Genomic DNA, 12,502 nt, shown 5'->3' on the forward strand with positions numbered 1-12,502 from the left:
TTCTCTCTGTCTCTCTTTCTCTGTCTCTGCCTCCTTCCCTCCCACTCTCTCTAAAAATCAATAGAAAAAATATCGAGGGAGGATTAACCAAAAATGACAAAACCCTAGTTTTCCCACCTGTGCACCTTCTTTACTATAGGAATACTTCACTTCTGACACCAAATATGTGGGGTGTCAATCAATTCTCTGTGACACCAGCTGGCTGTCCTACAATTTAACTCAATTCTGACATGATCTACTTGAAACATCTAGCATCAGATCCCACGGGGTAAGAGCTCAGTCCCATGACACTGGCTCCCACTCCCCCGACTCCAGCTGCTAATCGCGAGTAGTAGGTCCCCAGGTTACCCATGACGCCCTCCCCCTTAGACTTCATCATCTGCTAAAACAGCTCACAAAACTCCGTTTACCAAAGGACGAACAGCCCGATGAAGAAAGGCACAGGGCGAGTTCGGGAGGCCCGAGCACTGGCGCATCCTTCCCGGGTGAGCTGGCAGTGCACTGCCCTCCTAGGAAGTTGAAGTGTTCACGAACTTCAAAGACCTCTGAGCCCGTACTGTTGAGATGTAATGGAGGCTTCGTCACAACAGGCATGCTTGATCGCTGACTGCTGACTCCACTGGCAGCACCTCTCCCTTCTCAGAATGGGGGGGAGGGGGGAGGCGGGCTGAAGAATCCAAGCTTGCATGGTGGCTTGGTCTTTCTGGTGACCAGGCCTCATTCAGAAGCTCATTACAACAAAACTCTCTTACCACCCAGAACCAAAGAGTTTAAGGAGCGTGTCAGGAACAGCAGTTAAGACCAAACATCAAAACAAAAGAGGCTCCTCGTGCTCTTATCACTTAGGAAATGCCAAGGGTGTAGGGTTCTGTGCCAGACACAGGAAGGGTGGGTGAAGGCCAAATACATATTTCTTAAGTGTTGAGGTAAGAAAATTGTCCAAACCTGTAAGAATTTTTTATGAGTTTATTTGAGCCAAACTGACAACTGCTGGGAAGCAAAATCTCAACAGATTGAGAAAGTGCTCCCGAAAATGGCAGTTTTACCACTTATTTTATACATCAGAATCAAAGGGGAAGACATGTCATGGGGTTACATGAAATTCACTGATGATAGATTAGGGAGGTGGGAGAAAGCCAACCGGGTAAATCTCTGGGATTGGATAAAAAGTAAAAGGAACAGACATAGCCTTCTTTTACAAAGGCAGGTGTAAGACAGTTAACAGTTAACAATCAACATAAGAATGAGGGATTGCCGGACGGTGTGGCTCAGTGGTTGAGCGTTGACCTGTGAAGTAGGCGGTTAGGGATGATTCCCCATCAGGGCAAGTGCCCGGGTTGTGGGCTTGATCCCCAGTGTGGGGCGTGCAGGAGGCAGCCAATCAATGATTCCCTCTCATCATTGATGTTTTTTTTTTTTATCTCTCTCTCTCCCTCTTTCTTCCTCCCTGAAATCAATAAAAATACATTAAAAAAAGGGGGGGGGAGGGGGACTTGTGGTTTCTTGCCCTGGCTCAGGCTTTGAGGGGTGGGGAAAGGAAATTACTTTGATATTCCAAAGGTATGTTATCAGGGATGGAAAAACAAACACCCAGACAGGCTCAGTTAATGTGAAGACTGACCTTTGTTAGGGGAAAACACCAGCCTAGGACAGTGGTTGGCAAACTGTGGCCCCTTGAGTGTGGCTCTTCCACAAAATACCACATGCAGGTGCCCACATACAGTGCGATTGAAACTTCGTGGCCACACTCAAGGGGCCAAAGAGCCACATGTGGCTTGAGAGCCGCAGTTTGCCGACCACTGGCCTAGGACGTGAGCACGCCACGAACTGCTTTCAGTTAGGAAGTTTTAATTTCTGTTTTAAGTTTTAACCATCCTGCATGGTTACTGTAGGTCTGAGTTTGCAGGCCTCCCCTGACGAGGTCAGGCTTAGCATGTGGCCCCTTTTTCATCCACAAATTCATCACATCACAGAAGATATGCCAAAAGGGTGCTCTAGGTTCCAGTTTTCAAAAAGGATAAAAACAAAAACACACAACAGCCTGCCTATCCATGGTCCTGGCAAGATTCTAGAGCATGTCATTAAATGGATGACATAATGAGGTCCAAAACTTAGTAACTCCTCTTGGATTCAGTGTTAAGTCAGGGACAAGGCAGCTCAATATATTTAGAAAAAATGCAACCAGGGCATTTTCAGAACTTGTAAGTCTAATTATTAGGGGCAGAAATAGAATAGTGGGACCAGCTATAATTACAAAAAATCTTTTTTTTCCCTACAAAAAATCTTAATCATGCTCTGTTAACCGTGACTGTTTTGCTGATTAGAAAACGCACATTCTAACCTGGCTGAGCGTTGCACACCCTGGTACATGGGCGCTAACATCGGAATGCAGCCCACCCTCCTCTTCCCAGAGCTGCCTATCATATGGAAATATTTACCATCTCGCTGAAACAATTTAGTCCCGGTGGTATAATGGTTACAGGCACCCCCGGTCCCATTGCCTGCAACCATATACCCTGCCTACTTTCCCATGCCCGTAATTCTTGCTTTCACCGAATCTTTGCCCTTCTACCCTATATGAGCAGCTGGCTTATGGGGGGGTGGGGTGCAGAGCAGATTTTGTGGACGACCTGCTGCTCTCCCTGCTGCCGGCGCTATTGCAATAAACGCTCATGATTCACCCCTGTCTCTGCTGAATTGGCTCAAGCAGGGACAGGCGGCCCGGACCCCTTGGTTTGGGGCTGGGGGAGGTTTCTCGGAGGAGACATGTCCCAGGGGGCATGCAACAGGGGCCCCGCCGGCTAGTGTTTCAGACGTGGTCAGCCCCCAGGGAGATCGCGTCCGGCCTGCAGGGCTCTCTAGGCGGGTCGCCGCCGGCAAATCCCTCGGCAGCTCGCAGTGCGCGCGGGGAGAAGGGGCTTGGAGTCCGCTCACCCTTCTCTTTCTCTTTTCATCGCCGACGAAGGTCCGCGAGGCGCAGCGGGAGAGCAAGGGATGAACAAAAGATAACTTTCCTCTGGCCCTGCCGCAGCTCTCAACACAACCACGGCCGACCCGGGCCTTAAAGCTCCTGAACCGCTTTCCGCCGGAGACCGCCGTCCGGGAGAGGAGCGGCCGGAGGCTTCCCCCGAACCCAGGTCGCCAGGCGATGTTAATCAGGTCAGGGAAAGGGACTTGGCCGCAGCGCGCAGGCCCCGCCCCCACTTCCGCCCTCCTCGCCCCGCCCCCGCCCCGCCCACATCCCGCCGAGCCACGCCGGCCGAGCACCAACACTCGCGACAGGCTGAGGCTCGTGACGCATGCGCCCTTCTTCCCGCGCCGCTGGACGCGAAGCCTCCGCCGGCTCTCGCCACACTCTCCGCTCCGCCCCTCCTGGCGCGGCCGCACCTGAGCCCCCCGCTCTGTCCCCTCCCAGGCCCCGCCGCGTCCACACCTGGTCTCCAGTCCTGTGAACAGTGACTGTAGAACCACCTCAGGCCCTGCAGACCCAGGTCTCACGCTCCCGTGTTGGTGGTGATGGGCAGGGGCTGTGGGGTAGATAAGGCGGGAAGAGGGGAGGTGGCCGTTGCTTGGCCTCACTTCCGGAGGACGGGCGGAAGTGGCCGCCGTGGATGGGGAGGGGCGGGGACGAGCGCGAGGGGAGGGCCGGGCCGCCGAGGGTCGAGGGGGTGGGGCCTGGGCCGGCCTTGGGGACCCGGAATGGGGCCTGTTGTCGGACTCGGGGCGGGACGCGGCTTCCTGCGGAGACGGGGCGGGCGGGATCGAGGTAACGACCCCAGCGCAGATAGGGCGAGGCTCGGCCCGGCGGTAGAGGGGTGGGGGTCGTGTGGGCAGGGTCGCTGTCACCCCCTTTCCGGCGAACCCAGAGCCCGGCGTTTCGGAGGAGAGGAGTGGGAGGAGTTAAGTTCTTGGCGGCGGGGCACGGGTGGGGTCATGTGGCCGTCACGCCCCTACAGGAAGGAAATGGGAGTGTGTGTTTGTGTGCGTGTTGAGGAATAAACTCGGAGGGGAGGGGCGCCGGGTGGGCTCCGGGACCGAGGAGTTGGAACCCCGTGGGGTTGCTGCAGGCCGGGGCGGGCCTCGCACACTCCCGGGAGTGGCCTGGGAAGGAGTGGGGCAGCGATGAGGAGTTACATCCCCGGCGCAGTTTTGGAAGCAGTGGGGGAGGTGGCGGTGCAGAGTTGCATGTGAGGTGAGGTTGCAGAGTTGCATGTGAGGTGAGGTTGCAGAGTGCATATGAGGTGAGGTTGCAGAGTTGCATGTAGGTGAGGTTGCAGAGTTGCATGTGAGGTGAGGTTGCCGAGTGCAAGTGGAAGGTCCGAGTGGATAGAGCTCCGTCGCGGAGAGTGGCGGTTGGAGCGCTGACACCTTGAAGAGCCTGGGAGATGCAGGGCGATCAGTGCAGCACCCACCAGGCAGGACGGGAGGGCAGGCTCTTGTCCACGTTTCTGGGAAGGCAGTCCCCACACGCCCGTCAGTGCTTCTGGCCGCTTTTCTGTTGTGAGAGTAGGTGCCTTATCCTGAGCCATGCCGAGGGGGTGGCAGTGGGGCCGTATGTGAGCGGAGAAGGTACCTTGTGTATGTTGTGGAGTGTGTGAGGCTGGGCTTTTCACGGTAGAGCGTAATCAAGGGCTCTCATTTAGGTGGGAAGCCTTGGGAATCCACTTGGGAGTAGAATAGATTAGAAAGTGGCGTAATGTTTAAATCTTCTGCAGGTTAACGCAGGAGGCAGCCGCCTGGGCCATGCCGGTTCGAAGGCCTGTGTCTTCTCCGGAGCCCCAGCAGGAGACAGAGGGGCCAGTGTTCGCAGTGGATGACTTCCCCTCCCTGAGCCCGAGATGGGATAGTAGCTGGGACCCGCCTACCACCAGGATCTGGGCCTGAGAAGCCAGCTGAATGAAGGGCCATACCAGACGCCTGGGAGGGACACTGACGCCCGCAGTGGGGGGGGAGGGGTCCGGACCTGCCCCTTCCCCCCCAGACTCCTCCCCCTCAGAGGACACTCAGCCATGGACTTTGGACGCGGATCAGAGGAGAGAAGCTGCACTTTGTTTGGTGTCTCCGGTTTGGGAGTCTCAGTTTTGGAAATGGAGTGCTGGATGGGGTGTGAGGATCTCCAGGGGAGCAGCTGAGAGAAGAGAAGAAAGGTAAGGCTCCCGTCTCGTTTTCCACTTGTGTGTCTTGCTGCTCCTTTGCAGAAAGTGTGGAGTGGGGCCAGTGTGGGGATGCTGCCGTTCAGGAAGTGCCCTGCTGGGCTGGGCAACAGGAAGCTTCACCTCCCTCACTCTCGGGGTGCAGGCCTGTTCCCAGCCACTCCTCCCGGGGAAGGAGGACCTGTGAGGGTTGGTCAGCTATAGCAATTATGAGGTTAGGCCAAGGAGAACATGAAAGAATTCAGCCTTCTGAAGGGAGGTTGTCTTAGAAGACCCGTAAGGACCTTTCCAACCTGGAGATGGTAGGATTCCAAGTCAGTTGGGGCCAAACTAGGAGGCTGGTGTGGATTACCCAGGAGCTGAGTAGAACTGCGTTGAGAGTGGGTTGGAGATGGTCTAGGAAACCTCCTAAATTGCCTCTCCTCCTTCTCCTACGAGGGAGTTTAGCCTGTGAAACCTCGTGGGAAGAGCAGAGGAACAGACAGGATTGGGCATCAGTAGGATTTGTGTTCTGGCTCTTGCTCTCTTATTGTACAGCCCTAGATACGTATGTTGGTTCATCTCGGCTGTGCTCTCTTCACCTGCAACATGGGCACAACCAGCTTTCCAGGCCTCTCACAGGCTGTTACAAGGAGCAAAGGAAATGATAGGTTTGACAAGTGTCCAGGGCCATGTACATGTAACACAGTAACACTGACATCGTTTGATATGCTTGTGTAACTGTTACGTAGAGAAAAGCCCTGTTCTTTTATTGAATTAGCGTGCTGGCAAAGCCTTAATGGCCTCAATTAAAAGCCTACCCTGAATGTGTCTCATCTTGTTGTTATTAAATACCTGGGGTCACCAAGTTGTGGGAGGTATTGGGACTTAGATGGAGGGACTCTAGCCCTCGGGGTTCTCTGTCCGTGTGCAAGGTGCCCCTTCAAGAGCGGGGAGGAATTTCCGTCCCAAGGCGCCAGGGCCACGTGTCTGGTTAGGAGATGGAGCTCCATTCTTGGAGTGCGCACTGGGCCTGCCCTTGAAGATGACAGTTTTTTCTAACTGCCATCTCTTAGCCCTTTATATTTTCACAGGCTCTGTCCCCTCCTACAGAAGACCTGTTCAGAGCTACCTTCTCACCTCCTGCCCGTTCCTTCTTGGGACTCCAGTGTACCTGGGCCAAGATGCGTTTCTCAGTGACAGCAAAGGAGAAAGTATTGGGAGAAAGGAGAGGTGTTGGGAATTTTGATAGTGGGGTATGGTGGCCTGGGTGAGGGGCAGGACGCTTGGCTTCTAGCAGCCCTCTACTAGAGAATCCCCCCATCTAACTATGTGAACATCTGGTCGGGGCTGGCACCATAACACGGTCGTTTGCAAGCTGAAAATCCTGTACTTATGATTCAGTTTTTTACCCCCTCCTTCCTTCCTTGCCTTAGGAGTCCCTGATTTCCCTAATGGCCCGAGGGTGGGGCAGGCAGGTCTGGGTGGAGTCACTGGTCCTGAGTTGTTCCTTCTTCTGTGGCCTGATGCCTGGGGGAGCTCTCTTTGAGGCCACGTTTCTACTATAGAAGGTCCAGATTTCAGGGGGGGATGCCACCTCTCCCAGCTTCGCCCAGCAGATTGCTGGTATCAGTTACTGCTTGGAACTGGGGTCACAGCAATCCCTCGGGTAGACGTGGTTCCCAGGATGCCTCTGTGGCCCTCATCCTACTGGGAGGCCTGCGAGTACTTCGGCACACGTGGAGTACCGTGGAGCTGGGCTGTGTTTACGTAGTGCTTACGTTATATGAAGTGTCCAGGCTGTTGTGTCGTGTCAGTTCTTGTCACCACATTGTTGTGAGGAGGAAAGAGAGGGATTATCTCCCTAGTTTGATATGTGAGGGGAAGCTACAGAAGAGCTGAGCAAGAAAGGCTTGCCTGAGAATGGAATGGCAGGCTGTGGTGGGCTGCCCAACACTGTGCTCTTCTGTAGCGTCTGACCTGCCAGGGCCATCTGGATTCTGCTGCAAGTCCCCAGGGAGGGGCACTCGGTCATACAGGCTCTCTGGTAAGTGAGCCAGATTCCTCTCCCCTGTCATTTCCATGGAAATCACTAGCCCTGCCCCGGCCTGACCCGTCCACATGACAGTCCTCTCAAGACAGCCCTCGGCCTTCTCACACAGGCGCCAGGAAGGGTGCTTAGGCCGATTAGCCAGGACCAGTGACAGATTTGACCCAATGTGAGTGTGTTTTAACTGAGCTTATTTATATCCGTTTTTCCAAAATGAAAAGTTCCACTTCACACACATTGCTCAATAACGATTGTGTTAATCTTTTCTCCTTTCTTTGATCTTGAGGAGCTGAGTTTCTGGGTCTCCATGGGGAATATGAAATGTTGAGAGGAAGGGAGGGGGAAAATAGAAATAACATTGATTTAAAACATGTCTTTTACTTCTGATGGTTTCAAGCCAAGATCTGTCTGAAGTTCAGAGCATGAATTCTTTCCAAATTGGAAAAAAATTCAGGTTATCTTGGGCATGATTTGTGGAGGGCAGTTTCCTGGAATAATTTTCACCTCCTTCACCTTACCCCTCTAGTCATCTTTTGGAAGTGGTAGGGGTGAACAGGTTACAGTATTGCCCCTTCTGTGTTCTCTTATCCTATAAGCAGATCCTTCTATTCTATCCATTTTTACATAATCAATTCTGAGTTTCATCCCTGGAATCAGACTCCTTGTTTCTTCTGTCCTTATTCCCCCAAAATCCTTCCCCATGAAACCTCCATCAGCCCCTCCCAATCTTCTAACGGCCTTTTCTGTCTGGGACAGTCCTCTTGCAGTTGGCTGGTTTCTACTCAGGTCCTCCTGTGAGCCTTGGCATTTAAACAAAGGACAGTAGTGATGCGGTATGAGTGTTGGTGCACAGACAGTCCTCCATCTTATTCCCCATTGAACTGCCTTCGATGGAGAAGAATTATCGTTAGAGGTGGGAATCTGACATCTCATGGGTTGGTTGGTCTCCCCACCTTACAGCATCACACTATGTCCTTTGTCCTGAAGAGTGGTTTTAGCTACTGATATTTTGGATCTACAAACCATTGTTTCCTAACCTTTTACACTTTTAGGAAACTATTGCTTTCCCTCTTGCTCTGACTTGGAGTGTGAGTGTGTGGACAGACCTCCCATATCCCTTACAGGAGGAAAAGCTTCGAGAGGGCCGAGGTGCAGATGCTGGCCGCTGGCCGGCACCTGAGCATGGGCTCGCCTCTCCCGCCATAGTCCACATAGTCGGCTAGGCTGGACACGGGGACACACACAGTCCCGCCTCACAGATGTGTCCGCTCTCCTCTCACTCTGCTCATTCAGGGCTGAGCGCCAGCTACTTCTACCAAGATTCCCCTGCTGCCCACGCTGCGCCTGTCAGGCTGGACACAGACATCTCGGAGAGTGCTTGCTGAAAGGGTGCATGAGGACTCCAGCTTTGGAGGCAGGGGTGCCTGGGTCTAAAACTCAGCCAGGTCCCCTCTAGGTCTTATGACCTCCATTATTTGGCACTTTCATCCTGCGCCTCACATTCCTCATCTGGGGAACAGGATGATAATGCAGAGCTGCTAGGGGGGTTAGAGAGGCTGAGGGAGGGGTCTGGCCTGTGGAGGCCTCTGTGTACTTTGGTTTCAGCACCTCTAGTCCATGTAGGGCCTTTAGGGCATGCCCTGCCTTTTGCTTCTGTAGAACCTGCATAATTCACGTTTCATGTAGAAACGAGTTAGCCAGCGAAGTCAGTGAGGAACCAGCAGCAGAGGTCAGCCTGCTCTGCCCGCGGTGGGGAGGGAAGCAGAGGGGAGGTGCGATGCCAGTGCAGGGTGTCCTGAGCACAGGTCAGCGCTGGCCCTTCTCAGGGAAGTCTGCAGAGCAGGCAGTGCTCCGCTCCCCACCCTCACGTCTCATGTCAGACACCGGCCTGCAGGCTTTTCTGGATTCTGCCCCCACCCCCTTTCACAGGGCTCTCAACCCTGTGAGTCCTTTCCTCCCTAGGTGGGTGCTGGTTCTACCCTGGGACATGTCCGTCTCTGCTTTTGCTCAGACTAACCGCTCTCCTTCCCCACCCCCACCCCCTAACCCCCACCCCCTAACCCCCACCCCCACCGAAAAGAAAGAGGGAAACTCAGCTGGCCTCTCCTGCTTTGGGCAACAGGTGTCATGCACCCCCCCTCCCTTTTGGCGCCGGTTCCTCTTCTCACGTTGTACTGGGGCCTCTCTGTTGCCCCTGACTCCTTCCTGGAAGGAGCGTTTGCGGGGTTCGGGAGAGCTGGCCCCCAGACTGTTGGCCTCGAGTTTGGCAAACGCACTCCCCAGGACTGCCCGTCTCAGGTGGCTCCGCTCCCCAGTCCGGGGCTGGGCAGGGAGAGGCGAGAGGGCGGGCCTGGAGGGTCAAGGTGTCCCGGGGTGGGTAGCGACCGGTGCAGTTGCCGATGTGAGCGGGAAAGGGCCCGGCGGTCACAGCGCCTCCAGACATCGGGGCCCGGGAAACGCGCTGTCAGGCCGGAGGGCGGGCGGGGAAGGAGCGGCCTGGGAGTCAGCGGCCGCCCCGGCCCGGCCCCGCCCCCCGGCAGCCCCGCCCCCGGGGAAGGGCCACGTTGCCCCGTCGGCGGCCGGGCAGGCGGAAGGCGCCGGGCGCCAGGCTCGCTCCCGCAGCCAAGGCGGCCGAGCGGGAACCGGGAAGTTGGGACCTGGTGAGTCGGGCCGGGAGCCGGCGGCCGCAGCTCGGAGCTGGCCCCGGGGGTGACGGAGTCCGACCGAGGGAGGCCCGCGGGAGGGGAGAGGGCGCCTCGGCTCCGGTCCCGGCTGGAGCAGCGGCCCCTCTCCGAGCCCATCGTGGCCCCGACAGCCCCGGGCCGTGAGCCCGCCGCCCGGCCGCCGCCCCTCCCGAGCTGGAAGTCGGCTGTGGCTCCGCCTTGGGAGCGCGGGCCTCCGGCTGCTGGACGGAGGCGGTTGTGCAACTCGGGCGCAGGGCGTCGTGGGTGCGGGCGGGTGAGGTGGGGTCGCCGGGGAGGGTTTGGGGAGCCAGATGCTAGGTGGCCTGTCCCCAAACCACCCAGCGTCCTGTCCACAAGCTACAGGGGTTCCTTCTTCTCAGCCGCAAGGAAGACGCAACTTAATGTGAAAATATGTAAATGGGCAAGAAAACTTTTTTCCTGTTTGCTGCTGGGTGTGGAGTAGGGGCTCCCGGGACGTGCACGGTCCCATCTTGTAAACTGGAGCCGCAGGGACGTGCATGCCGGTTTGCACCTCCACAGAACAGCGGGCGGGCGAGGCTCCACCGGGGTTAACCCTTGGTCCTGTGTGTGTTTACTTAGTCTTTGCTTTAGAACAGCGATGTTCAACCTTTTCCGTCTCATGGCACACAAACCAATTACCAAACATTTAACGATCTGACAGAAGCGTAGGTATAATTTCGGTTCATTCACACCGGATGCTGTTATTGTGTTGGCTGTTGTCCTTTCTGTATTTGACAGTCTAAGGAAAAGAGGTCAGTGCCTCTGACTGCCTAGCGGGGTATCGCATGTGTTAAAAATTCTTGCAGCGCACTCCAGGGTATGTAGCCTTTTCTCTGAGATGTCATCCTCCAGGCCCTGCCTCCCAGGGTGAGTCACTGCTGCCCGACCCCATCCCGGAGACCACTGAGCTCCGGGTCCCCACTCCTGTGTCCTTGTGCTCACAGTTAGGACGCATTGTCGCGTGTCTCACCTCAGTGGCATATGTGACAGCTTAAATTCATTTTCTCTTCATCATCAGTGATCAGGGACTTGGATGATCCAGATCAACCCTCTCTCTCTTCACATGAGGGAACCAAGTCACAAGGGGTCAAGTGACTTGCCCAGGGTCACCTGTTTGCTGGTGCTGGATTGCCTGAAACCCAGGCCTTCATGCTTTTGTTGGGCTAGCATCATACTTCCCCCTTGCCTTTTCTTTTCCAGGATATAACCTGCACCCTTTCTGTCCTAGGTCTTATTTTCTAAGCCCTTGAATTATTTAGTGTATCTTCTCTCACTCCCTTTCAGTTCTTCCATCCTTCTGAAATTATGGAGCCTGGTGTGTGATACAGGAGTCTAGTGGAGGTCTAATATTGAACAAGAAAGTAATTCAGTTAGGTCTTCATTACTTGTGCCATATTCTCTTGTTTTCTGGATATTTTAGGTAGTGCTTTCTTTTTTTAAAGATATTTTTTATTGATTTCAGAGAAGAAGGGAGAGGGAGAGAGAGATAGAAACATCAATGATGAGAGATTCATTGAGCGACTGCCTCCTGCATGTCCCCTACTGGGGATTGAGCCCACAACCCAGGCATGTGCCCTTGACTGGAATCGAACCTGGGACCCTTCAGTCCACAGACTGACACTCTATCCACTGAGCAAAACCGTCTAGGGCTAGGTAGTGCTTTTAAACATACTAAGCAAAGCAGAAATAGAAGGGAAAGTCTGTCAATATTCCTTCAGCTCCTCTACTTTTAAGAAGCTAAATATGACTTCTCCATTATTGCCTACAATGGGAAGTTGACTATCTGGGGTTCTCTTGGTATTTAAGAAACATTTTTACCAGAAAGAGGGAACTGGCTGAAGAATGCCATGGGATTAGTGTTAGAAAGGGATCTCACAGCTCCGAGGCAGCCCTGCAGATGAAGAAATGGAGACCCACAGGGGATGGTGGGGCTTGCCCAGTGCCTCCTGGGTTTTGGCTGAGGGTTTTATGTATGAAAAAGGCTCCCACTATGGTGCAGGTGTCTTTGTACTTGGTGGTGTGGACAGCTGTATGTCACTTCCCTAAAGAAAAACCGTAGCAAGTCAAAAACAGTTTTGAGTCTGTGCCTTGCAGACAAATGTCATTAATAACAGAACATGAGAGACTCCAGTCAGTGTTCTGGACTGTTGATCTATTTTAGAAAGGAAGGTGTGGCAGATTGTATTTTCCCAGAATGGCACACCCGTAAATATCCCAGTCCACACGTTACAAGCTGACAGTGTCCGCCAGCCACCCGGTGGTGGGTTTGTGGCTCTCCCCCTTTGAATGCGGGCAGGGACTGTGATTCTCCTGACCTGTGAGTAAGGCAGACGTGCTCCAAGGCTGGATCCTGAAAAGGACACTTAGCTTGCTGTCTTTCCTGGGACTCTCACCTTTGGAATCAGCCATCATGTTCAGAGGAAGCCTAGGCCACATGGAGAGGCCAGTGGAGGGTTCCAGCCAGTGCTTCAGCTCCTGTCTTAGCCAACACCAACATCAACCTGCAGACATGTGAGAATAAGCATTTAGGGGAGCCCATCCCCAGCTTTTGAGTTTTCGAGCCGAGGTCTCAGACATTGTGGAGCAGAGGCAGGTCATCCCCTCTGTCCCACTGT

At 54.4% G+C, this 12,502-nt stretch overlaps 1 protein-coding gene across 10 annotated transcripts in view; it reads left to right on the top strand.

Moving 5' to 3' along the window:
- Nucleotides 1-3,354: 3,354 nt before the first annotated feature.
- The window catches only part of MGAT1 (alpha-1,3-mannosyl-glycoprotein 2-beta-N-acetylglucosaminyltransferase), a 31,017-nt gene continuing 21,869 nt past the window's right edge, over nucleotides 3,355-12,502 (top strand). For 3 of the 10 annotated variants that reach the window (XR_009452903.1, XM_059695623.1, XM_059695617.1), the window contains exons 1-2: nucleotides 3,355-3,491; nucleotides 4,716-5,147. The gene's annotated coding sequence lies outside the window, so the exon portion shown is untranslated. Of the gene's footprint in view, nucleotides 3,492-3,637; nucleotides 3,767-4,024; nucleotides 4,193-4,334; nucleotides 4,507-4,715; nucleotides 5,159-7,228; nucleotides 7,352-9,720; nucleotides 9,843-12,502 lie in introns of those variants that run through there. The other 7 variants (XM_059695625.1, XM_059695619.1, XM_059695620.1 and 4 more) reach the window with 7 other exon arrangements.

This window comes from Myotis daubentonii, chromosome 5 (genome assembly GCF_963259705.1).
Source record: "Myotis daubentonii chromosome 5, mMyoDau2.1, whole genome shotgun sequence".
NCBI lineage: Eukaryota > Metazoa > Chordata > Mammalia > Chiroptera > Vespertilionidae > Myotis > Myotis daubentonii.